This window comes from Armigeres subalbatus, chromosome 1 (assembly GCF_024139115.2).
Source record: "Armigeres subalbatus isolate Guangzhou_Male chromosome 1, GZ_Asu_2, whole genome shotgun sequence".
Classification (NCBI taxonomy): domain Eukaryota; kingdom Metazoa; phylum Arthropoda; class Insecta; order Diptera; family Culicidae; genus Armigeres; species Armigeres subalbatus.
The window spans coordinates 97722410-97749842 of NC_085139.1; the positions used below are offsets into that span (position 1 = coordinate 97722410).

Consider the following 27433-nt stretch of genomic DNA (forward strand, 5'->3'; position numbering starts at 1 on the left):
TCCAGCTATGGAAGAATGGCCAGGTACCCATATAAGGTGTAAAGTATTAACTGAATTCAGTTCCTCATTTTGAGGTCGACATGCGATTACTAACTTCTACCTAGAGTTTGCCGAGGAAAGAGCTTAAATAACTGCTTGGATATCTGAACAGCAGTATATTACTTTGCCCATTATGCGTTGCTGCAGTACAGATTGCACTCCACACATGATGACAAATATTTCCGCTTGAAAGACAGTTCAGTGTGTACCCAGTGAGTGTGACTGTTCCAATCTCAGCTCACGCGAATAGACGTCTGTACATGCTCTACCTTCGTGGAGGTAGCCGTCAGTGTAACAAACAATGCTGTCCGACATACTTCTAGCCAGATGTCCACTCATCCCGCGAGGGGAATTGTGTTGAAAATGTCCTATAAGGAAAACTACTATTGTGAGTGAGATCACTTGGAGCAAGGAAAATGTTGTCCCAATTAACCATAAGCGGTAACAACGAAGTTTGTGTAGAACTGCGGGATTCTCTTCCATAAAACCGAGTACCCATAGTCGGTAAGTACAAGAAAATGCTTCTTGTTTGAGATGTATGTGTAGTGGGGCCACGTCGAAGAGAACTTCGAGAGCAGCCGTGGGAGTTGTAGAGAACGCACCAGTTATTGCCATTAGGCACATCCTTTGAAGATGACCTAATTTAGACTGAATTGTCCTCACTTTCCCCTTTTGCCACCACGCAAGACATCCATAAGCCAAAATTGGTCGTACAACTATTATGTAAATCCATTTGATATATTTGGGTTTAAGACCCCAAGTTTTACCAAAGGTTCGTCGGCATTGGCCGAAATCCATACACGCCTTTTTGATTCTGAACTCAATGTTAGGAGTCATTGATTAGTTACATTGATTTCAGAACCAAAAAGATGTAATGGACGAATACCATTACGGTTAAGTTTTTCCGTGAAAAGAACAATAGATGTTTTATTCGGATTGACCGAAAGGCCATATTGGCGACACCAACTTTCAATCTATTTTCCATCCATGCAGAAACGACCCTGGGAGATTAGTATTAGACAAAAAAATGAAGGAACGACGCAACATAATCTACAATGAGTATAAATAGACTTAAACTAAATTACGTAGAAAACAAAAAAAAAATCTAAGAATGACAATGTGATAGGTGATTTAAACGATATAACAAATGACATCTTACGAAATACTTGACAAAATTAGAAGTAAACTTACTGTTTGACTATTAAAACTTGTAATACCAGACATCACTGCAATTGGTAGAAGACATAAAGATAGGCACAATTCTCCAAACTACTTCTTTAACCGCATCAAAATGTGTGAGAGAATGTATGTATGTTTTTGTGAGTGTGTGTATATATCATCATCTGAAGAGTGTGTTTAATCTGTGAATCACACTATGAAGAACTGAATGTTTAATACGCTCATCAAGCTAGTTATCATTAATTAATTGTGTTTTCAAATATTTGGATCTGCTTCAAGAATACTAAGTGCTTATAATGATGGGGTTGGGCTGTTAAACAAATCCATTTTCTGCACATGAGCAACATCGCTTAGGAACGTCTGTGTGGTGATGAAAACCGGGAGGCTCATAGAAGCCAATATGGGCGGGGTACAGTGTAGATTAATAGTAAGGGACAGCTGCCATTGTAATCACCACAAAAAAAAAGAAAAATGTATTGGCGGTAACCACTTTCCCTTCGGTGGGACTCGAACCCACGACCCTACAGTACGCTAGACTGATGCTTTAACCAACTAAGCTACGAAGGACCTCCGTCGGCCTTCGCAACCTAGCGGCTACTGAAATCGCTCGCAATCCATTTTGTCAAGCCAACAACTGGACTTTGAAAATTTTTCGAAATCATTTTTTTAATGCCAAATGTCTTAGAAATACATGAAACGTCAAGATCTGATGTTATGTCAGAAAAAAATGACTAAAAAATTGTTGATTTTTTTTTCGCGGTAACACCAGATCTCCACGTTATATGTAGTTGTTATGTAGTTCTAAGACATTCGGCATTAAGAAAATCGATATCGAAAAGAAATGTCTAATCCCAAAAAGTCATTTGAAAAAAATGATTCGAGATAGCACTAGATCTCGACGTTTCATGCACTTCTAAGACATTTGGCATACAAAAACATCGATTTCGAATACCCTTTAGGAAATTTTCGTGTTTAAAAAAAAACAAACTTTGGCCGCTTTGGTCATACCCTTCACGATTGAGCTCAAATTTGGGTTTGTTACGTTTTAAAACGCTTAAAATTTGTTTTTGCACTGAGGAGGTACAAAATAGCACACTTGCATGAGAAATGAAGGTAAACGCATGGTTGTTTGTAAAATTTATTTGATTGAACGGAAATCCTACAGGAGAGTTAGAAAAATCTAACATAACAAAGGATTTTTCACAATCTTTGCGTTACATCTCGAGAATGAATAATTTTATGTGTTGGGCCTTTTGGCCCATAGGTGCGTTTTGCACTGTTCTGCTCTAATTTAATTAATTCTAAAATTCACGCAGAAATGAAATGCGTAGGTGAAACCTAGGTGTACGATTTTCCGGTAGTTAGTTTCATTTCGTAACATGCTTTTTGAGAATTGATACTAAACCATTTGCATTTGGAAGATAATAATTTGTGCAATGATTACTAAATAATAAAATGCTCTACATTTGACACTAATATATCACATTTCTTTATCTATTTTCAGGTTTGTCCATCAATCATCACCGAACTTTTGTTTCAAAATCAGCATTAAGAAAGGGTGGTAAAGTACGAAACATTTAATATACTTTGGCGAAGAATTAATTTTTCTTTGACACGTTTTAAATGCACCAATCAAAATGATATAATGATTGATCACCTTTGCAATCTAACATAAATAGTCACATTTTCACATTTTATCATCAGTGCACTGCTGCTTAGAATCCTTTGATTTTTTTGATTTCCAGTTAAGAGTTTCAAGCAGAAAATCAAACGGATTTCTCATGAAAGGTGAAAATGAGGGCGAACTTCTGTGGGATTTTATTCGAATTTTCGTGGCATTTAAGACGAATTTCACGTAGAAATTCAATCGGATGAAAAAATTTCGAATTTTGCGGAAGTTAGAAAGTCAATATGCTTCCTTATAGGAAATCACATTAATTTTCCTTGGAAGTCCTGCGTATATATTTCGTTTTCAACATCGTCAACCAACCTGCAGAAGTTGACTAATAAGGAAACGAAAATCACGTAGACGTAGCTGTCTATATAAATAATTTATACGATACGTCTATCTGTGAAGCACAAAATCCAATATTGCAAAACTTTGCAAACGATGTACCATCATCAATCATCATCCAAGACCGCAATTAGTGTTTCGCATCTATTTATTTCTCGGCCCAAACCCTATTTAATGTCTGGATTATCAAACTGCTTCATTACTTACTATACTCTGCACCCTGAAAAGGACGCGTAATCGGTCCTGCTGTGGGCCCACGAAGGCGTGAAAATTAAACTTTTACCGGGAAGCAAATTTGCATGTGGAACCGCGCTTCTACCTTCGAATCAAAAAGGCTCAGGTAAAGTTGGTCTTCCAGATGAGAAGAATGGAATAGATGCTTGAATGGTTTTGTAAATTGTAACTGGCTAGTAGTTTTCGGTGTCAGCATCATCCGTGTGTTTCATCTTCGTGGAAAATGGGAGATTGAAGCACATTTTCTGCTACAAGGTGGCCTCTACGTAGGAGTCGAGTCGTCTCATTTTGCTTGATTCATAACAGCTAAAGCACTGCAACGCCGATTCCCAACCCTTTTGACGTTATCTTTTTCTTTATCTGATTTTTGTGAACCATCGTGCACGAGTCTGCATCTGCAATTAGGACAGGACCATGGTAATCTTGGAAATTCAGTTTCAGTTGAACTAATTCAAATCAAACATCAGAATTCATCAAATTGCTGATACCGTTAAATCAGCTCAGTTTGCAAATCTAATCAATATAAGGTTACTGCTCCTGGACTTCATCTCATAGCTCCGATATTCATCCCTTGAAAAGCAATGCAATGAAAAGGTATTTGATTAGCTTCTTTTTTTGTGATTTTTTACAGGAGTGAGCACGCATGTTAGCAAAAAGAAGTGACGAAATTGATGTCGTTTTTTTTTGTTTCGCGATGAGATGAATATATGTTCAGTAAGATGGAAAACGGAACAGTTCCCCTTTTTGAAGGTTTAAAAATTGATGCAACAATTTATGCCTAATGATCAACTAACACTTATAAAACACTTAGAATAACCATGCGAATAGAATTTTTAAAGCCTTTCAAGTTTGAAGCAGTTTTTAGAGAATTTTCAGAGATAGTGTTATAACTGTATCAAATATGGCGTATTTCATACAGAACAGTTTGAAAGGGAAGGTTGTTTTGAAAACCGCAATAACTTGGTACTTAATTTGTTATGGAAAAAAGAAACTAAATTATTTTAGGATGGTATACTAATTTTCTTTTGATTAGTTGTCCAACTTTTCAATCACTGTTAACACAGAACTAACTTGTGATCTTTACGACCATGCAAGCCGTACCAAAACCAAGCAGGCCGTAACAAAGGATGAGTTGAATAAATAAATTAGCACAACGTGAAAGTGAGTCTTTGTTCGGCGCTGTTCCTAACACTTTTGTTTGTCCACGCGTAGATTAGTACACAGAACCGCACACACACGCGCACGCACTCATACAATGGTAGCCGAACCGACAGACTAGATACTAGAACATTGCAGGGAGGATCCGCTGAAAATGAAAAGCAAACATTCTTCGCCCTTTCCACCTTGGGGGACTTGACTTCCGAAATCCAGACGTAGCTAAAAGTGCCGTACCTACACTTTTCACATATTGTGAAGCAAGCCAAACGTCTCTCTTCCCTCTAGGAAGTCTAGGAAAAGACCAGCGTTGAGCGCACGTCAGTGTACCGAAAAAACGATGCGAATCAACCTGTCAAGGTGGTGGAGGTAAATAAATAAAAGGGTCGGCTTGCGGAGTCTCGGTAGAATGAAAAGAGTTTCACTGCTTGTGGCTGTGAGAGGGTTGTTGGAAGCAAACGGGTCTGCTAAATTGAAAGAAAAGTAGGCCAAGCCTTCTGTTGCTGGGGCTTTTCTTTCCTGGTATGCATGCGAATTTCATCGAAGGAAGAGGTTTGGATATAGGGGAGAACGGTCCAAAATGCACCCCTTAAGCTTTTCGATGTTTTCGCCCATATAAACAAAAATACCCAACCATTTCAACGTATATATAGGTACAAAATTTACAAACCCAGCTACATTCCACAATGATCTCATATTCAAAACAAATAGGTTTTTTTGACTTTCTAATGCATCTAAAACATGTTTTAAAAAAAGGCCTGGGGCAAAACGCCCGAATGGTGGTCTAAAATGACTCAATTGCATGCAAAATGATGGTGAACGCATGGTTGTTTTTTTTTATGGATTGAACTACAATCTTACGGATGTGGTGGAAGAATAGCAAATCGTTAAATTTGAGTGAATACGAAGGGATTTTGCTAAATTTTTCCAATGGAGCTCAATGATGGATAACTAATTATGAATTGTAATGGTAATACTCGTTCATAAATGTACTACAACAGATTATATGAGTGATTTTATGAGTGAGGCCATTTTGCCCCAGGGGTTAATTTTGGACCGTTCTCCCCTAACAGAGAGACCGATGAGCCGAAGGGCGGTGCGGGTGCGTTTGAGTGACAGCCAAATCTCGGGTACTTATTCAAAAGGACGTATGTGATTTTGTAAACAGAGATTTAAACGTCGATTTGTCCGATCTTATAGCACGCAAACCATCACCACAGAAAGGTAGGGGAAGCCTTCGGCTACCTCTTGGTGGTGTTGGTTTGCGTGGGAGTGCTATCACATTGGATAAATCGACGTTTAAATCTTTATTTACAAAATCACATACGTCCTTTTGAATAAGTAACCGATAAATGATGGTTGATAGATACCTCTCCAAGTGCAGAGGGTTGAAAAATGAAACGAGAAAATGAATTCTCGCTTAACTTTTCAAAAGGTCCTAAGTAACATTTTTTTCATGATTTAATCTGAATAATGCAATCAACGTATTTCATGTTAATCTGTTGGTTGCAATACTCAAATTAAATCATGAAAAAAATGTTACTTAGGACCTTTTGAAAAGTTAAGCGAGAATTTTCCAAATTTTCAGTACCTACAATCCACGCGTCAGTGTTGTTATCAGAGCACTTCTTGTTTGAACTTTTGGTATACAAAATAGGCTTCAAAATCGAAACACGACTAAATTAAGAAGATTCTTAGGGAGGAAAAAGCCGCCACACCGACATCACCTCAGTTCGTCGAGCTTAGTCGATTGATTGGCCTTCCACCAAAAGTTCGATTTTAGAGTGAGAAAAAGCCTCTTTAGTTAGTTGCTGACAATGCAGATCGAATATATTTATATGATGTACGGTGAACGTGAATATTCCTTATAAGCCGCGGAAAATAGTTGTACGGTAGAAATCTTTCTTGGGGTTCGAAAAAGCCGATGGCAGGAAAGCAGTAATTCTTCTAAGAATCCTGAAAGAAATCCCTTTTATAGATTCCAGCTGAAATTCCTTTCATATTCCGGTAGGAATTCCTCCAAGATTTCAGCAAGATTATTTTTCAGGCTCCGACTGAAATTCCTCTCTCAATCAGGCATAACTCTCCCTCGATTTCCAGCTCGAATACCTCTCAGGATCCGGCACCAATCCCTTTCGGATTTCCGCTGAAATCCTTTCCGGCAGGATTCCCTCTCGGATCTCGGTTGATTCTGGTAGAATCCGGTTCCGCTTTGATTCTGGCGAAATTTTTGCTCGGATTCCGGTAAGAATTCATCTAGTGTTTCGCCAGAAATCACTCTAAAATAGCGATAGGCACGAATCCTTTTCGGAGTCAGGCAGGAAACCTTCTCCAATTCCGGCAGTAATACTTTTCGGATTCAAGTAAAAATTTCACACAGATTCCGACAAGAATTCCACCGGTTTAAAGCTCTCGGATTCTAGCATGAATTGCTATTGAATTCCGACAAAAGTTTCTTTGGGCTTCATGCAGAGATTCCATCTGGAACTCCACTCGGACACCGGCAATTCCTCTTGGACTCTGACATAAATTACTTTTGGATTCCAATCAGTAATCTCATACGGATTTCGATGGGAGTTGTTCTTAGATTGATGTAGGAATTCATTCCTAATTCTGGCAGGAGATGACAGTTTACGACAGAAATTCCTAGCAGATTACGCAGGAATGGTTCTCAGATTCTGGTAGAAATTTCTCTCGTATTCCGTATGAGGTTCCTATTGGATTCTGGTAGGATTTATAAGTTTCGGAGTCCTTCAAGAATTTCTTTTATATCCTAGCAGAAATCCCTCTCTGATTCCGACAGTAATTTCTCTCAGAATCTGAATGGAATCTCTTTTTGATTGTGGCCGAGCTTCTTTCCTAATTATGTACGATAGACATTTCTCTTGGAACCCGCCGATTTTTTCTTGGTGTGAATTCTTCTCGGATTCCGGCATTTTTTTTTTCAAATTTAGGCCGTAATTGTTTTCGGATTCTGGCATAAATCACTGGTTCTGACAGACATAATTTTCAGATTCCTTCAGTAATTCCTTGTAGATTCTATTTTTAAGGTTCGGATTAGAATTTCTCTCGGACTCCGGCTGGAGCTTCTCTTCGAATTCTGGCAGCAAAATCTTGGCAGTGGCGTTTCCCTAATCTCAATCTACCTGTGCACTGAGTTTAAATTTAAGAAATTGGTGTGCGGAAATGCCTGGAATAATTAGATTTTGATTAGTATAAACGACTCTGATAATTTTCTTTTCCATTTGGGCTGTCAAAATGTTCACTTTTTGGGTCAGTGCACAGGTAAAAAGTGAGGTTACGCGACGCCACTGGATCATGGCAGAAATCCTTCTCTGATTATGTTGGTATCTACTTTTGGATTCCGAAAGAAAATCTTCTCGAATTGTGACCATAATATCTTCCGAATTGTGGCATGCTGCAGAAATTCTTCTCGGATTCTAACAAAAGTTTTTCTCGGAGCTCGGTGGGAATTTACGGCAGAGATCGGATATCCACTCGGAGTTCGACAGAAATTACTTTAGGATTCTGGAAAGATTTCTTTACATTCCACATGGATTCAAGCAGAATTTATCGATCTTGGAACATACTATTTTTAGATTCTGGTTGCCTACATTTCTGTCAGATTGTGGCAGAAATATTTCTCGAGTAACAATAGGAGTTTCACTCGAAACCCTAACTCCTATCGGATGATGTCCACTCGGAATCCAACAGGAATCCATCATATATAGACAGCAATTTCACTTTAATTCATACAGGAAATCATCCTGGATTTCGAAAGTTATTATTTTCGAATTTTGGCAAGAATTTCTTTCGCATTGCGGTCATAATCCCTCCGGAATAGCGGCAGGAATTACTTCTCGGATACTGACAGGAGTTTCTCTCGGAGACCGGCAAACTGTAGGATTGCAGCAGAAATATTTCTCAAATACTGATAGGAGTTTCATTCGAAATGCTAACTCCTATCGGATTATTATCCTCATATTCTGGCAGCAATTTGGGGATTCCTTTCGAAATGCAACCATAATCTTTCCAGAATTGCGGCAGTAATTTCCTCTCGGATACTGGAAGGAGTTTCTTCCAGAGTCCGGCAAGAATTTTCCTCAGATTTTATCAAGAATTTCTCTTTTGTCAAGAAATTCTGTTCAGATTCCAGGAGAAATTATTTTCGGAGTCCGTGAAGACTTCCTTTTGGATTCTGACAGAAATTCCTCGGACTCCGGCAGAATTATGGGAAAGGGCCATTTACGCGAAACTCGTTTAGCCGGAAGCCACTAGGCCGAAAGTTGTTTGCCAGAATATGTAATTTAGCCGAAGAAGCCGAAGTAGGAGGAAACCCATTGATGGATTTATTATTTTTTAAATAATTAATACACTTAAACACAAAGGACTTAGATTAGACTCATCTGACCAATAGCCATTTGGAAATAAAATGTGATTCGCTGAAAGGGATATACGATCGAAAAAGCCGAAAATGTCTTCCGGTCGTACTGGTCATTTATCTAAACAGGTCGTTTGACCAAAATGTTTGTTTGTCAGTAAGAACTTATTGAACTATTTGGCTGTATGGTGGTTAACGAGAAATAAAGGGTGGGAGAAGTAAGAAGAAATACGATTCACTTTCACGATTCACTTTGAACTTCAAATTTCTCACTTCGTATTGTGAGAAGTGAAAAATAAGAAATTAGAAGGGAGAAGTGGTTAGTGAGAAGTTAGAATTGCGAAATGAGAAATAAGAGTGAGAGGTAAGAATTTAGAAATAAGGAAAATTGAAATAGGAGAAATAAGGTGTAATAATGCCAAAAATAAATTGTTGAAAAATTTGTATAATTAGCACCTTTTAAAGTAATTAATAAATAACATTTTGAACTCAGATATGTATCGGTTTTGTAATGTATTTGGTTCTATCTGGTATGAACCTTATCGCCTTAATGATTTTGTCAACCAATCAACCCTATTCGGTTTAATTTGAAATGGCCTATTCTGTCAAACGACCTGTTGGATTGAATGTTTTGCCTTTCTCGTATACAAAGTATACGTAAAGGCTATAGAATCACTTCAAAACAGAACTTTTGATAGAAGGCTCGGAGACCCATAATGTTATATACCAATCGACTCAGCTCGACGAATTGAGGTGATGTCAGTATGTGTGTGTGTATGTCTGTATGTATGTGTGTATGTGTACAAAAAAAATGTGAGACTCGCTTTTTTGTACTTAGCCTTATCCAATTTGCTTGGTTTCATTCGGTGCAGAATCTTGCCTATTTTTCGCTATTGAAAATTGGCCCAATCAGCCATTGAGTTCTGGAGTTATTAAAAAACATTGATTTTTTCTCTATTTTTCCCAAGGGTCCCTGGAAAAAAAATTCAAAATCGATTTTTTTTAAACTGTTATAAATTGTTGCAATGCACTCAATGAACACAAATAAATGTGAATTTATGGAAATAGCTGAATCTATCTCTCTAAAGTGCAATTTTGACCTCTTTTATGTGTTTTCTTGTTTTATAATACACGAGAAAGGCACCATCGCCGCCAGGTGGATTATTCTGTTTTGTATACCTTTTTGCCTTTTTCGTACAACTAAGTTGTACCGAAAGGCTATCATTTCACTCCAATATCGAACTTTTGATAGACGTCCCGGAGACCCATAGTGTTATATACCATTCGACTCAGCTCGATGAGCTGAACAAATGTCTTTTTTTTTCCTAAGCAATGGAGGGGGAATCTGCTCAACAGACATCCTGGGTTGTCCAGGAAGTGCGGGGTTAGGGATCACCTCCAAAAGCAAACGAGGGTGGCAGGACTACATACTGGACCCGCTAAACCGTTTCCATTGCCGCTGCCCATAGTCCCTTCGGTACAACCAGAAAGTAATGCTTCAAAGGGGCCAGTGCACAACACCATGGTATCGTGCCAGCGCGTTGCCGGTTTTCCAGGTGGCCTTACCACGCCCTATGTCCTCGGAAGGAGGGAAGGGTCGACTTCGCGCCTGCTTCCCTCTGCACGACTGGTATCAAGAATGATGATACCACGTGCACCCCAAATTGACCTTTCTGCGATAGGGCCTATTCGCTAGCATACAGAGGGACTTGCCGACGCGGTGCCTACGCCTGCCCCAGCCTTGCCGAGGACCCCTCTCCGTCCTCGGGCTCGGAACCCGCCTGGTTGACCGACGCCGCGAAAGCGACGATACCATGTTGTTCTTCGCGCGGCCACTTGTTCGATAAAAGGATCGAGTTCGACCACAGAGCATGGCCACCGGTATGACCCATGAAGCCGACTCCGAACTCTTGTACCACCTCTTATATGCGCCTGAACTAGCCATCCTTGAGTCCACGCGCCACCTTCTGTGTAGCTCCGAGACATCCCTCCTTGACGCTCCCTAACTTGACTACCTTGGAGGCGTTCGCTGATAGCCGAACCAATGCTACCTGCGTCCATGCCGGACCTTTCCGTAGCCGAACGGCTGCGGTGGGCGTCTCCACTTCACACTGTCGCCGCAGTGCCGTGACGAGCTCTTCGACTTCGGTGATCTCGTCCAGGTCTTTAACCCTTAGATTCACCTCCATAGTGAGTGCCCTCACCTTGACCGTCTCGCCTAGGACTTCCTCCGCCAACTTCTTGTAGGCGGCACCCTGTTGCGAGACGCCCCGCTTCAGCTCGAGGATCTTCTCGCCCATCCGTGTACGTCTTATTCGACGTACGTCGGCGCCGAGTTCACCGAGCTTGACGTCACTCCTCATTGCCTTCAAGACGTCCGAGTACCTAGCATCGTCCGTTTTGATGACTAGGGCATCGCCCCTGAAGCGATTGGGGCCTACCCTAGACTGCTTGCTGCCCTCATTCGCCTGGGCCTTCTTTTCGGCCCTTGACGTCTTCGGTTTCCTCTTGTTCTTGACCAGGGTCCAGGAGGCGTCATCCCCCTCTATTTCCCTGGTCTAGTGCGGCTGAGAGCTCTAAGCCTGCCACATTTTCTCACGGGTTCTGGAGAATTGGAATTGCTCTTACCACTCTCGAAAGACGAATTTTCTGGAAGGAGTTCTTCTTGGTACACGAAAACTTCTAGCATCCCTTCAGCAATTCCGTTCGGACTATCACAGAAATTCCTTTCGGATTCCGACCGAAATTTCACCCGGTCTCCGGATAAAGTTACAAATCACTGAATCTGTCTCGGATTGCGACAAAAATCCTTTTGAATGTTGCAGAAACCCCTCGGAACAAGGCGGAAACTCTTTTCGGATTAAGCTCAAATCCCTTCTGAATTTGGGCTGAAAGTTCGTTAGGGGTCCCTGTAGGAATATTCTTTGAAATTAGGTCTGAAATCCTTTTAATTAGGATTCCAGCAAGAATTCTTCTTCAATTGCGGAATGAATCTTTCCAGTCTCCGACATGAACATTTTATCGAACTTTGGCATGAATCTCTCTCAGAATTCGGTAGGTATTTCTCTCAGATTTCGGCAGAATATTATTCCCGGCTCCAATCTCATGAATATTCTGAAAAACTGCGATATGAGAATGTACATTATGTGGAAGATTTTGATATGAAAAATGTATTGGGGGTAACCACTTTCCTTCGATGGGACTCGAACCCTTAGTACGCTATACTGGTGCTTTTAACCAGCTAAACTACAAAGGACCTTCTTCCGTCTTCGCAATTTAGCGGCTACTGAATGAGCCCGAGATTCCCAAAAAAAATGATCTACCTATTCTGTATTTGACGTCACTGACCTATACCTGCTCGGCAATCAAGCAATATCGTCACGCATGAATGAGCGCTAGATCATTGCCCTCCATTCTGATTACGCTCTCGATCTACTATACTTCTTTGAATAAACTGGTCGTCGTTCTTTACGGTCCAAATCGTGTAAACTCGTTGCAACACTCCCCCCATGTTATTTATTGCTGGTTGTTTCACGTGTAGTAATCCGCGATTGTGATCGAGGTCGAACCGGTTCTCCGACTTCATTCACTAGGTCAGTAACGCACGTACGTACACACATCGGTTCAACCGGATTGCTGCCATAAAGGTAAATTGATGGGATCCCTGCCATCCAGGTGCAGGAAAACGTACACCTGACTTATGATATCTAGGTCGACCAGTGTACGACAGCTCGTATCCAATTTTCTCTAGTCAAGTGTTGTTGTTGTGTTGTGACCCGCAATCATTATTCTTCACGTGCCGCATTTACGGAAGGTCAGATTCGCGTGTCCGTGTGCTTCGAAATGAATTCTATTTTCATTGTCATCGTGAAAGCTCCACCAGTGTGCAAGCTGCATTGATTTGTACACTGGTAGCACCTGGTAGGGTGACATGCAGCTTCGTCTGGTTTGTGTCTATTATTGGTCGGAGACTTTTGTCGATCAAACGTTCTGGGCTCCGGAATTCAGCCACTACACAAGCTTCGATATACGAGGAATGCTCATGTCAAATTGGAGCACAAGAAATTTCAGAAGACCTTTGCCAATAACAGAAACGAATCTGCTAGTGCCGTCGGCTCAACACCAACCAGTGCAGTGTGGGTTTCACACGTGGTAGCCTCCTTATTGATTTTCACGTTTTTTTGCCACCCTGACCCTGGTGCGGTGGAGGAGAAACTCGCGCTCCAAGTGTTTGGAGCCAGCAGCAGCGCTAAATAAACGTGAAAAGGCAACGGAACTCTCAACCTTGATAGACCTAAAAAGCCGTAAATGAAATATCGCCTTACGTCGAAGGAGAACCGTGCGCGGTTCGGGCAGCGGACGATTGTCTATTTCCGATGATTTAGATTAAATGCTCATTAAGACGAAGATCTTGACTAAACTTCTGATAAATATATTTATTGAAATTTATAAATATTTTAAATCAATATTCACAATTCGTGAAATTGTATTTTTTTAAAATGAAATTATTTATATTTCCAGTGATTTGATAGATTAGGATTTAGATATGTCCACGAATCACACCAGCACGGTTATCGTGAACCCAGCCGAGTAGAATAAATAAACGTACCGTGCTCTTGCTAGTGGCAATAAGCAGCGCGGTCAAGTGAGCTCGAACAGCTCTGAGAAGGCGATAAATGAGGTTTGTGTTGTTTTATCGGGTCTGTTTTCGACTTTTTGCCTCCGGGCAGGCGACTCCGGAGCGAAGATTCCGAATGAAATTTGGAGAAACACTCTGTTGTAGGTACCAAACGCACAGAACAGCAAAGTTGTTTACGCCATCGACCGTTTACAAGAGAATCAACAACAAAGATGACCTAGAGAACGATTTCTCACTGTGAAGATGTTTTTATTAGAGCTGCATTCTGCGACGGATTGCTGTTCTGGCCATGGACTTATTTGTAAAACATGTATTTTTTGCAATCTTGCGCTATGTTTGTGAAACATTTAGAAATGGTCAAAGCTTCCAGTTGACTTCTTATAGCTTTTTGTAATAGATTTTAGTGTAGACCACTGGCGGCGCCAGACTTCTGGAAACGGTGGGTCACTAGGGGAGGGGTTAATCAGCCAAGCGATAAATCAATTTTAAAATAATGTCAGGCAGTTTAAAATATTATGAAATTTTTATTACATTTTATCGTCTTTAATTTGTTTAGCAATTTGTTGGAAAGGTCTTAAGGAATTCCTTGGAATAATTTTCCAGAAGCTTTCAATTCCGGATGCAATGAAAATGGATAGACTGCAATTGCGACATTGTGTGGGTTTTTCTAGCAAGCAATTCCAGATTTAAAACTGGGTTGTACTACTGTTCAGAATTCTTCGGATGTTCACAAAAATTCCTTGGGAATAAACTTCTGACATTTTTTAAATATCTTAAATCAGAAGCGCATCCACGTTCCTCGTCGTGGGTAGGACAAATTGGAAATTCCGATAACAGTAGCATTTAGCGCTTCACAGGCGTTAAAAAGACTATTGTGTCACTTACATCCGTTAACACAAATGATAATTTTGAACTGATCACTGGAAGCAAGGCATTCTTCAGCAGTCGAGAACTGTCTTGACCCCGTTCTTGTGAACGGTAGAGGGAAAAGAATTGTTAGTTGGGACACCTATACTTAATAAAGGAGCAGAGAACGTCCTCCCATCGGTGCCACGGGAGGTTTTGGAACTGTTAGTGTGAAAGCTGTAACGGAAAAAATCGTTTTGGTAGAACGTGAAACACAGAAAGAACTAAGGCATACAGAATAGGAAAGGGCGAGTCTGTGAGTGATCGAACTCATGATCTCCTGACATAGACAGAAACTATAGCCGCTAGACCATGGCTATGTCTCCGATTTGGGCAACAGTTCTGGTATTGAGAAATTGATGCAAATTTTACCTATACTGCCGCTGAAAGCATAACTGTACCATGTTGATATGAAATCCATTTCAAAATGGAAAAGTTATGCTTGCAATATAATCAATTCTAAAAATAATCAGAACTTGAAAAGTTCTTGCGGCCTGAATATTTATATAATTTGATAAAATTTCCTCAATTTTTAGGAAAAAAATTGCTTTTCCATTATCGATTATCGAATATATTTACAAGCTTCTAGAAGAAGTCACCGGCCACAGAAATGTAAAAAAATCAATGATTTCAATCAATTATTTCTAACTGCTAGGATTTCATATTACCTCCAGGATTTAGCGATCCAAAGCAAACTTCTGCTAACACACAAATTCTTGCCATCCAATGACTTCATATGTTCTTACCACAATCATGGGTAGGACAATGCTTTGACTGTCCCACCCAGGAAAATTCATGCGTAGGACATGTCCTACCTGTCCCACCCACTCCCGGCGCCACTGTCTTAAATAATTCTCTAAGAAATACCTGCACGATTTCTCTGGAAAATTTACAGAATACATTAGGCTGACCATACGTACCATATTTAACGTTTTTAGACCTTATTGTACTGTCCCGTCGTAACCAAAAAAAATCTCAATTTGTCATCTTTCAAAAGAAAGTGGACGAAACCCATAAAAAAGTGTGAGATATTATCATGGGCGCAGCCAGGATTTCGAGATGGGGGGCAACTTTTTTGGTCTTCTCAATCGTAGTTTTATAGTAGTTTTATAAAAACACAAGAATATTAACACATGAAACCAAATCCAAACCAAATCGAAACAATAATGATTGAAACAATAATGGATTTAAAAATGTGTGATTTATTGCTCTTCAGATATTTTTAAATAAAGTGAGAAAAATATTAACGAACTTAGTATTCAGAAAGAATATAAAATCGGCTATAACAATTATTTTAAAATTCTGCATTCTTTCATAAGTTTAAGAAAACTAGAACCATACATCTGAATTTCTAAACAAATCCTCTCTGAAATAATATTTATTATAAAATAGGCACAAACATCAATATGCAAGCTTTCACCAGGAATTCCTTCGACAATTGCTCCTGGCATTCTATCCGAAATTCCATCAGGGATTCTTTAGGAATGCCTCCAGCAACTTCTTCGGCAGTGTCTTCGGGAATTCCACCATAAATTTTGCCGGGAATCGCTTCGAAAATTCCACCATTATTTACTCCAAGAAAATCTTCACGAACTTCTTTATAAGCTCAGCAGAATTCCTGCAATAATTCAAATAGTTTCGTGCTGCTTCCCATAATTTTTAAGAATAAGAATATTCCGAAAATTCCGCAGAATTGCCAGTAAACATTCCTGAGAATTTCACGAAAAATCTTTGAATTTCTTGTGTAAATTCCATAAAATTTTCCGTGAATTGTTTCGAATAATTTCTTGTGAAAATTTCAAAGAATTTCTCCAGGAATTCCACCGGAAATTTATACAGAAATTATACCGAAAATGAAATCAACAACGGAATTTTCGGAGGAATTCCTAGATTAATTCGCAATGAAATCCTAAAAGAATTCCGGTGGAAACTTCAAGATCCTCCAGGAGTTTCTCCGAAAATTCCTCCTGGAATTCTTCCAGGAGTTCCACCGGCATTTCCACCAAGAATTTCTCTAGGATTTCCTTCGAGAATTATTCCGGTAGTTCTATCGGCAGTTCCTCTGAAAATTCTTCCGGGAATTTCGGCAGAATTGGAATTTATTTAGGCTTCTTCAGGAATTTATATAGATTTTACACCAGAAGCTCCTCCGAGAATTTCTCTGCGAGCTCCTCAGGGAATTCTCCGGGAGGTCCTCTGATGATGATGATGGTCCAGCTACAAACCCCAACAAAGGTTTCAGCTAGACGAGATTTGTCTATAAGATGAATTCTCTTGTTTCCGAGAATGCTTCTGGTAGGGTTCCTTTGAAAATTCTCCAGGGAGTTTCTTCAGAAATTCTTCCAGAAAATTCCTTCGAGAGTTCCTCCGGGAATTCCATCAGCAATTCAGCCGGGAGATTCTCCGAGAATTCCTCCGGGAGTTCCACCAGAAGCTATTCCAGGAAATTATTCAGGCTTTTTAAGGAAATCATTTAGGCTTTCTTCAGAAATTAAGCTGGAAATTCCTCCCGAAGTTCTTCCGATAGTTTCTCTGGGAGCTCATTCAGGAGGTCCTCTAAGAATTCTTCTAGGAGTTCCTCGAGAAATTCCTCCGGGAGTTCTTACGGGAGCTCATCCGGAAGTTCCTTCAGAATTCCTCCAGGAGATCCACCAGCAGTTTCTACAAGAATCTCTCCAGAAGTTACTCCGGCAGTTTCTCCGGGTGTTTTTCTGAAAAGGAACTCCCAGAGTAATTTCCGGAGGAACTCCTGGGGATTTTCTATAGGAATTTCCGGAGAAATTATCAAAGGAATTCTCGGAGGAACTCCGGTGGATCTTCTGGAGGAATTTCTTGAAGAACTATAGGAAGAATTTCCGGAGGAAATTTTTGAGAAACTTCGTAAGAACTCCTGGATGAACTCCCAAAAGAACTTCTGTCAGAACTCCAGGAGGAACTCCTGGAAGAATTCTTAAAAGAACCTCCTGGAGGAATTCCCGTGAGAACTCCCAGAGAAATTCTCCGAGGAACTTCTGGAAATTCCTGCCAAATATCGTCCAGGAATTCCCAGTAAAGTTCCTGGAGGTATTACCGGAGAATTTCTTGGAAAAACTCCTGGAAGAACTCCCGAAGGAACTGCCACAAGCACTTCCGGAGGAATTCCTACATGGAAGTCCTGAAATAATTCTTAGAGAAGTTCCTAAAGGAATTTCCGAAAAAGTATCTGAAGGAATTCCCAGTAAAATACCGAGGAATTAATGCAGAAATTCCCAGATGAAATCCTGAAAGTATTCCCAGATGAATTGCTGAAGAAAATCCCTGCGGATTGTTCCGAAGAAATTTCTAAATTCCTCTAAATTCCAAGTGAAGTCCGGAAGGAATTCTAGTACACTTCCGCGGAAAATCTCCCGGAGAAATTCCTGAAGGAATTCCTGGAGAAGTACCTGAAGAAACTCCTGAGAAAATATATGTAAGAATTTCTGGGGAAATACTTGGACGAATTCCAGGAGAAATTCATGAAGATATTTCTAGAGGATTTCTTGAAGGATATTCTGAAGTAATTGCGAAAATAATTCCAGATTGGAATGCTAGATGATTTCGCTATTGAATGTTTGGAGGTATTCCCGGAAAATTTCCAGGAAGTAACCCCTTATAGATTTACAAGTGAAATTATGGTGCTAAATCGGAGGATTTCCGTCGAAAATGTTTGAAGAAACTTCTGGTAGAATTTTGGGAAGAAATTCCGTATGTATTCTTGACGGAACTCTCGAATGCATGCCTGAAGGAAATGCCGGATTCTTCCTGAAGAGAGAATAGCCGAAGAAATATCTAGAAGTAAATCTTGGAGAGAAGAAAAGAAATCTTCAATGAATTTCCTCGTGAATTTCCTATAAAAATAGTGGGGGGTTTCTAGATAAGGAGGAATTACAATTACATGAGAAGGATTTTCGAACGATTTTCAGAGGAATTTGTGGATAACTTTCCGGAGGAATTCAGAAGTTCCCAAGGGAGCTTCTAGAAGGATTTCAAGGAGAATTTTGAGCTCGAAATGTTTCGAGTTCACTTGTCATAAGACTAGTTTGTACAATCCCATTGAATTCCACCACTTAATTGTATCTTGACAGATACGTATTTCTAACTCAACAGTAATGCCGTCTTCAGTGTCGCGTACTTGACTCGACTCGTCGAGTCAAGACGGCCTTACTGACACTGAAGACGGCCTTACTGTTGAGGTCGAAATACGTATCTGTCAAGATACAATTGAGTGGTGGAATTCAATGGGATTGTACGAACTCGTCTTATGACAAGTGAAGACATTCCACTAAAAAGCTCAAAATAATTTTCTTAACAAAATGTTTGGAGTTGTTTTGAACTTTCATATATTATGGATCCTGGATGTCCTAATAGATTTTGGGAATCTTTTGAATTTCAACCACCTATTCTGTATATGATTGGATCGTAAAGTGCACATGTTTGAGGAATTCATTTCAGTACCCGTTCAATTTTTCCACAATTTAGGGAAAGGGGGGGGGGCGGGGTGCAGCCCCCTTGGCTACGCTCTTGGATATTAATGTTATTAGTGTTGCTTTTAAAAGAATACTATCTATGCCGTTGTCCATTTATCGATCAATCGAGTTTAAAGCAGTTTCAAACCGAGGGAAAGGAACTTTTAGGCAAGTTTATAAATCAGGAGCTTGTCTGCAAATTTCACTATCATGTGTGTGGGGACTAGATTTATGGGATTCCGTTATGAAAAATTAGTAATTCGTCCCGATTTAAAATACATTCCGGCGGAGTTCTACGAGAATCCGAGCTACAGCTTTACTACAGGTTTACAAACCAGACTGAAAATCGACCATGATTTTTTTTTACTTTTCGCGACGAAATTGCATGAGTCCCGCTTTTTTGTGAGCACATGGGAACAAAACCAATGGACAAGATTCCCGAGGTGTGATGCTACTTTTAGTGTCATATAAATCAATTTCGATCAAAAGGGACTGTGAATTGATTAGATTTGACATACTACATTAGAATACTCATGCGCCAAATTAAAATTACATTTTATTAATGTTCTTTCCTTGTTGATATTCTTGTTATTCTTATCCGCACATTTTTCCCACTTAAATTCATGAAAAAGGGATTTGGCACGGGAAATCAATAATCCCACCCTATTGCTCTTTTCACATTTGTCTTTTAACATTTTTCCTAAAACTATTTTTTTAGCCTTCTAATTCCCAAAACCAGCTTTAGGCAGAGTACTTTGACTATTGTTTGTTATATTCAGTTGTTCAGAATTGGGATTTTTTTTTATAATGGTCAATAATAAAATCCTTAATGCATGTCTTAGAGTAGATTAAAATAAAATTTCAAAATTCTTTTTTGCCTTTCTCGTACAACAAAGTTGTACCGAAAGGCTATCATTTCACTCTGAAAACGAACTTTTTACAGGAACATCTGATAGTAAAGTTTCTTATACCATTCGACTCAGTTTGATGAATCGAGGTGATGTCTGTGTGTGTATGTATGTGTGTGTGTATGTTTGTGTGTCTGTATGGTCACTTTTTCAACCTCAAAAACTCACACGATTTTCATGTACTTAGACTTAACTGATTTTATCGCAACAAGTTGCATTCCGCAGAGCCACTCTTCTAATTACATGCTATTTAATTTCATCAAGATTGATTAATGCGTTCGCAGCTGACAAGGAAAATGGTTTAGGCAGTTTTCCATTTTTTCCCATATAATCGGGACTACGAGCATTGAGCAGCTACCATGCTATAATATAAATTACGTTCGCTCGATGGGTTAGAATCCTCGCTACGGCAATATCGATAACGCTAACGCAACGAGCAAAGCTTTTCAAAGCTTGCAAAGTGGAACGTGTTGAACACGAAAACTAATCGACGAACAAAGTACGCGCTTTTAAGTTTAGAGCCGACTTGATGATGTTTATTGCCATTATACTTTATCGGAGCATTCGCACCAACACAGTTGTAAGTTTCATCTCTGGCAACAGAAATTGCACTCGATAACGACACGATTAACTGCTGGTTCGAACGTTCGTGGCCATGGTGGTGTTTGCGTTTGTTTTGTGTCATTGGGGCAGCAACTTCGACGTCGTGGCGCTGCAGGAGATTTGCTGGACAGAACAGAAAGTGTGGAAAAGCGGGCATCGAGCGGCTACCTTCTACCAAAGCTGTGGCACCACCAACGAGCTGGGAACCGGCTTCATAGTGCTGGGTAAGATGCGCCAACGCGTGATTGGGTGGCAGCCAATCAACGCAAGGATGTGCAAGCTGAGGATTAAAGGCCGTTTCTTCAACTATAGCATCATCAACGTGCACTGCCCACAAGAAGGGAGACCCGACGACGAGAAAGAAGCGTTCTACGCACATCTGGAGCAGACATACGATGGATGCCCACTGCGGCACGTCAAAATCGTCATCGGTGACATGAACGTACAGGTAAGAAGGGAGGAAATGTATAGACCGGTAATCGGACCGGATAGTCTGCACACCGTATCGAATGACAACGGCCAACGATGCATAAACTTCGTAGCCTACCGCGGAGTGGTAATCCGAAGCACCTTCTTCCCCGCAAAAATATCCACAAGGCCAAATGGAGTTCACCTAACCAAGAAACGGAAAACCAAATCGACCACGTTCTAACAATAAATTCTTCTCCGACATCACGAGCGTACGCACTTACCGCAGTGCGAATATTGAATCTGACCACTACCTCGTTGCAGTATGCCTGCGCTCAAAACTCTCGACGGTGTACAACACGCGTCGGAGTCGTCCGCCGCGGTTAAACATTGGGCGATTACAAGACGGTAGACTAGCCCAAGACTACGCGCAGCAGCTGGAAGTGGCACTCCCAACGGAAGAGCAGCTAGGCGCAGCATCTCTTGAAGATGGCTGGAGAGATATTCGATCCGCCATTGGTAGCACCGCAACCGCTGCACTAGGCACGGTGCCTCCGGATCAGAGAAACGACTGGTATGACGGCGAATGTGAGCAGTTAGTTGAGGAGAAGAATGCAGCATGGGCGAGATTGCTGCAACACCGCACGAGGGCGAACGAGGCACGATACAAACGGGCGCGGAACAGACAAAACTCGATTTTCCGGAGGAAAAAGCGCCAGCAGGAAGATCGAGACCGTGAAGAGACGGAGGAACTGTACCGCGCTAATAACGCACGAAAGTTCTATGAGAAGTTGAATCGTTCACGTAAGGGTCACGTGCCACAGCCCGATATGTGTAAGGACATAAACGGGAACCTTCTTACGAACGAGCGTAAGGTGATCCAAAGGTGGCGGCAGCACTACGAAGAGCACCTGAATGGCGATATGGTAGACAACGGTGGCGGCATGGTAATGAACCTAGAAGTACGCGCGCAGGACATGCGACTTCCGGCTCCGAATCTCCAGGAAATCCAGGAGAAGATCGGCCGGCTGGAAAACAACAAAGACCCTGGAGTTGACCAACTACCAGGAGAGCTATTTAAACACGGTGGTGAGGCACTGGCTAGAGCGCTGCATTGGGTGATTACCAAGGTTTGGGAGGATGAGGTTCTGCGGCAGGAGTGGATGGAAGGTGTCGTGTATCCCATCTACAAAAAGGGCAATAAGCTGGATTGTAGCAACTACCGCGCAATCACATTGCTGAACGGCGCCTACAAGGTACTCTCCCAAATTTTATGCCGCCGACTAACACCAATTGCAAGAAAATTCGTGGGGCAGAACCAGGCGGGAATTATGGGTGAACGCTCTACCACAGACCAGGTGTTCGCCATACGCGAATACAACGTGCCCTCACATCATCTATTTATCGACTTCAAAGCCGCATATGATACAATCGATCGGGACCAGATATGGCATCTAATGCACGAAAACGGATTTCCAGATAAACTGATACGGTTGATCAAGGCGACGATGGATCGAGTGATGTGCGTAGTTCGAGTTTCAGGGGCATTCTCGAGTCCCTTCGAAACGCGTAGAGGGTTACGGCAAAGTGATGGTCTTTCATGTCTGCTATTCAACATCGTTTTGGAGGGAGTAATACGAAGGGCAGGGATTGACACGAGTGGTACGATTTTCACGAAGTCCGTCCAGTTATTTGGTTTCGCCGACGACATTGATATCATGGCACGTAACTTTGAGAGGATGGAGGAAGCCTACACCCAACCAGGGGATGGCAGATTTTAATACAGTTCTGCATAAGAACCTTACAGAAACTGTATAATAATTGGGCATATACAATTCTGTAAGCTTTTTATACAAATATTGTATTAAAATAATACAGATTTGTATTATTTTATTACAATATTTGTATAAAAAGCTTACAGAATTGTATATGCCCAGATTTTATACAATAATTGTCAGGTTTGTTTCTTGGGTGTACATCAGACTGAAAAGCGAAGCTAAACGGATTGGACTAGTCATTATCACGTTGAAGACGAAGTACATGATAGGAAGAGGCTCAAGAGAGGCCGATGTAAGCCACCCACCACGAGTTTCTATATTTGGGCTCACTGGTGACCGCCGATAACGATATCAGCAGAGGAATTCGGAGATGCATAGTGGCTGGAAATCGTACGTACTTTGGACTCCGCAAGACACTCCGATCGAATAGAGCTCGCCGCCGTACCAAACTGACTACAGGTAAACTTCGATATAACGTACATTTCGATTTCAAGTTTGTACGTTATATCGAATTGTACGTTATATCGAAGCATGAGTAATCATCCTTATTTTACACTACATAAATTTTGTACTATCATGTACTTTATGGGCGAATTTTATTTTTTTATATAATGCGCAGCTAGCAGTGTGAAACAGCTTTTCTTGTCAACAATTCCTACAAACTTGTTCGTTGCTAAGAAAAATGACCCGAAGAATTGTATTCGTCATTTGATTTCTATATCAAGTACAGGAAATAGGCTAAGAGGCACTGGAAAGGGCTTGCTTGTTTTTCGTTGCACCGTTTGTTTTATATATTGAGTATCCGCGATCTTTAGTGGATTTAAACTAGGACACGATGGGGCACGTGACTCGCTAAATTGAATATTTTCATAAATATTTAATTATATACGCCAACGACATTCTGAAAAAAAGCTGATGTCACGGTAATTTTTATCAATTTTATTCAAAATTTCCGATGGATTTTCTAGAGAAGTTCCTGAATAAAAGTCTGCGTAATTTTATGTATGATTTTTTAATCGGAAATTCCTTTGATATTTTTTTTCAGAGATTCCTTTAGGAATTCTTTTCTTCAACTAAATCATACAAAATACATGAATTCTATCCGATATTTTGTTGGATGTATTCTTCCAGAAATTTTAATACTTCCTTGAAGGAATTTTCAACGAAATGTTTGAAGGAATTTTTGATGGAATTTTAAAGGATATGCCAAGAAATTCCAAACGGCATTTCCAAACTATTTCTCAAAGGAATGCCTAAAAAATCAAAAGAATTCTCCGAAGCATTTTCCGCTAGTATTACCGAAAAACAATCTAAAGGAATTTCCTGAGAAATGTTTAAAGAAATTCTGGAAACTCTGAAGAAAATTCCAGAGGAATTTCCGAAGAAATTTCTAAAAGAGTTGCTGAATAAAACTAAGGAATATGCAAAGTAATTTCCTGCAGAAGGATCTGAAATATATGCTGGAGAAAGTTCTAAACGAATTTCTGGAGGACTTTTTAGGAAATCCCGATTTAAAAAAAAAATTAACGTCTTTTTTTTTAGTTTAGAAATTAAGTTCGACGGTAACATGAATTTCTGAAGAAATTTCCTAAGGTATTTCCATAGGGATTTCCGGTGGAATTCCTGAAGGAACTCTTAAATGAATTCCTAAAAAAATCTAAAGCAACTTCCGAAGAAATTCTTAAGCGTATTTTCAAAACCTTAATAACTTTCCGAAGGAATTTGTAAAGGAATTCCAGAACGAATCTCCAAAGGAATTTTTGAAGGAATATCCGAAAGAATTACCAAAATATTTTCCGTAGATCTTTCAAAAGGAGTTTCGGAAGGTTTTTCCGGATAATGTTTAAAAGGAAATCTTGAATATATTTCTAAATGAATGATTCGAAGAATTTCCTAAAGAATTCCAGGAAGAAGTTTTGAATTCCAAAGGAACTCATTCGGTAGATTCTGAAGTAATTCTTAAAATTCATTCTTTTCGAAGAAACATTGAGGAGGAGTTTAAAGGAGGAGGAGGAGGAGCTTACTGGTGGTATCGCTGGGTGGCTTGGAGATCTTCCTCGCTTCTTGCTTCGTTACAACTCGACCAATAAGAAGGGCGATCGACTATCAGCGGAAACAATGCCGGATTGGGCCGAATACGGAACCAGGGAATTACGGTGGTTCTTGCTGGGGTTTTCAACGTAAAGACCATGGGGTTGTCCTCAACGCCTTCTCTTGTCCCAAGTACTTTCTCTCTACTCTTCAACTTCCAACTTTGGTAACTTTGTAACATCCGTACGTTTTAAAATACTTTGGAATAGTGACCGCATGATTTTAGGAGAATTAACGAAGATACTTCTGGCCTTCTGGTGTTGGGTTGGAGGACTATTGTGAGTGGTTGGATGCGGTCTTATAGGGCGGTGGAGTCTAATCATGCCCTGCTCTACTGCAGTTGCTAAAGTACTGGGAAAACCTACGAGACGAGTCTTACCTGCCATTCTCAAACAATTAATGCATTAGACTACATTTTCAAGAATTTTTCGGAAACACTCATCACTTTTATTCTAGAATTTTTTGAGAAATTCCTGAGATGATTTCTAAAAGTGTTGCTCAAGGAGTTTCCGAAGGGGGTCCGGAGGTCTTAGGATTTTCTTGAAAGAAATTAAAGAAAGAATACGATGTGAAAGTATTGACCTAATGTCTAAGGGAAATACCGAAAGAATTCCTGAAAGAATTTTTGAAGGAATTACTGGATTCATTTCGAGATGATGTTTTGAAGAAATCCCTCCGGGAATTGCCGGAGTTCCTGCAGGAATTTCCCAAGGAATTCCTGTAGAAATCTAGGAATTTCTTCGCAAATTCTATTTTGAGCTCCCTCCAAAATTCCTTTAGGAATTGCTTGAAAATATATTCAGGAAACTCCTTCGGAGATTCTTTTAAGAATTCCTTCAAAAATACCATTGTACATTCCTTAAAATATTCTTCCAGAAATTACTTTACGAATTCGTTTCGTAAATTTATTCAGTTTTTTAAAGAATTAATTCGGAGATTCTTTTTGAAACTATTTTAGAATTTTCTACAGGAGTTCTCTACAAAATTCACCAAAAAATATTTTAGGAGCTTCTCCTGGAATTTTTTCTAGGATTAATTTTAAAATAATCTGGTACACATTTCAAGCTTGGATCTACAATACCATTACTTCACTCGACATTAGCTGACTTAGACCTGAAAACAACAACAACAAACAACAACAACTTCGACTAATATCAACTAGACATGCCTAAAACCTCATTAACTCAATATCATCCAATACCTCGGGAGAATATTCTGAGGATAGTGCAAAGTGGGGAAAACAGTAATTAATGCCTCTAGCTGATAAAATTAGACTCCATACAATAATGCCATCCCTACATGAATGATCATAACGATTAAGTAAATTATTTTGCAGTAACTACCAAAATTAAAATTATTTTTCAAAGTGTACGTTATAACGGGGAAAAATGTACGCTATATCGAGTGACGTTATATCGAGTGTACGTTATATCGGGGGTACGTTATATCGAAGATTACCTGTATCTACAAAACGCTTATAAGACCGGTAGTTCTCTACGGACACGAGACCTGGACGATGCTCGTGGAGGACCAACGCGCACTGGTAGTTTTCGAAAGGAAAGTGTTGCGTACCATCTATGGTGGGGTGCAGATGGCGGACGGTACGTGGAGGAGGCGAATGAACCACGAGTTGCATGAGCTGTTGGGAGAACCATCCATCGTTCACACCGTGAAAATCGGAAGACTGCGGTGGGCCGGACACGTAGCCAGAATGTCGGACAGTAATCCGGTGAAAATGGTTCTCGACAACGATCCGACGGGAACAAGAAGGCGAGGTGCACAGCGTCCTTTTCGGCTCAATATACTATTCGGCCAAATGTCCTATTCGGCCAAATGACATATTCAGCCAAATGTTCTATTCGGCCTAATGGTCTGTTCGGCTAAACTGTATATTCGGCCAAACAACTTCCCGAGCAACACAAGTTGGACATAAATGGTTGCAGTAACTTCATTGTAACTAAATCTGGTCATATTTGAGTTGCAGTAGGCTATGTGGAACATGTGTGCTGCTAGGGTTTCGGCCAAATGTCATTCGGCCAAACGGCCCTTCTAGCATTAGCATCAGCATTACCATTGTTACGATGTAATTCGTAGATTGGACACTACCCAAGTAACAATTTCATGACTTCATAGATTTATTTAAGTTTTTTAACGGCTTTATCGCTGCTGTGCTCAATGCCGCGAGATTAGCCTTATTGGAAGACTTGTAACTATCTTCAAAATCGTAATAAAATGTTCAATAAAACCACAGTCAAATGCTTTATGAGCTTATTAGGGGCCTAATGATTATCTTGAGGACTCTAATAAAACCAATTTTGAAAACTGTCATAAAGCCAAATATATTGGTCTAAGACTTGTCTTACGCATAACCTAAATAAAACTTAGTAGTTTTAATTAGGTTTATAATGGTATTGTACAAGAACACAATGTTTATGTTGAACTTCGTGAACTATGGTCAATCGAATGGCTAAAAACAGATGTTTCTGTTCCATGTTCCCCAAATATTTTAAACAAAGAAAACAATAAACACATAAATTTTCCCAACTGGACATTCGCATATTTAAGATTTTGTTGTTTATTGGTCAAATTCCGTTTCTGAAAAGGAAACAGATAA

At 40.1% G+C, this 27433-nt stretch overlaps 1 protein-coding gene across 1 annotated transcript in view; it reads left to right on the forward strand.

Moving 5' to 3' along the window:
- The window catches only part of LOC134203426 (ubiquitin-like protein 3), a 291816-nt gene that overhangs the window by 115120 nt on the left and 149263 nt on the right, over positions 1–27433 (forward strand). The window lies entirely within an intron of this gene.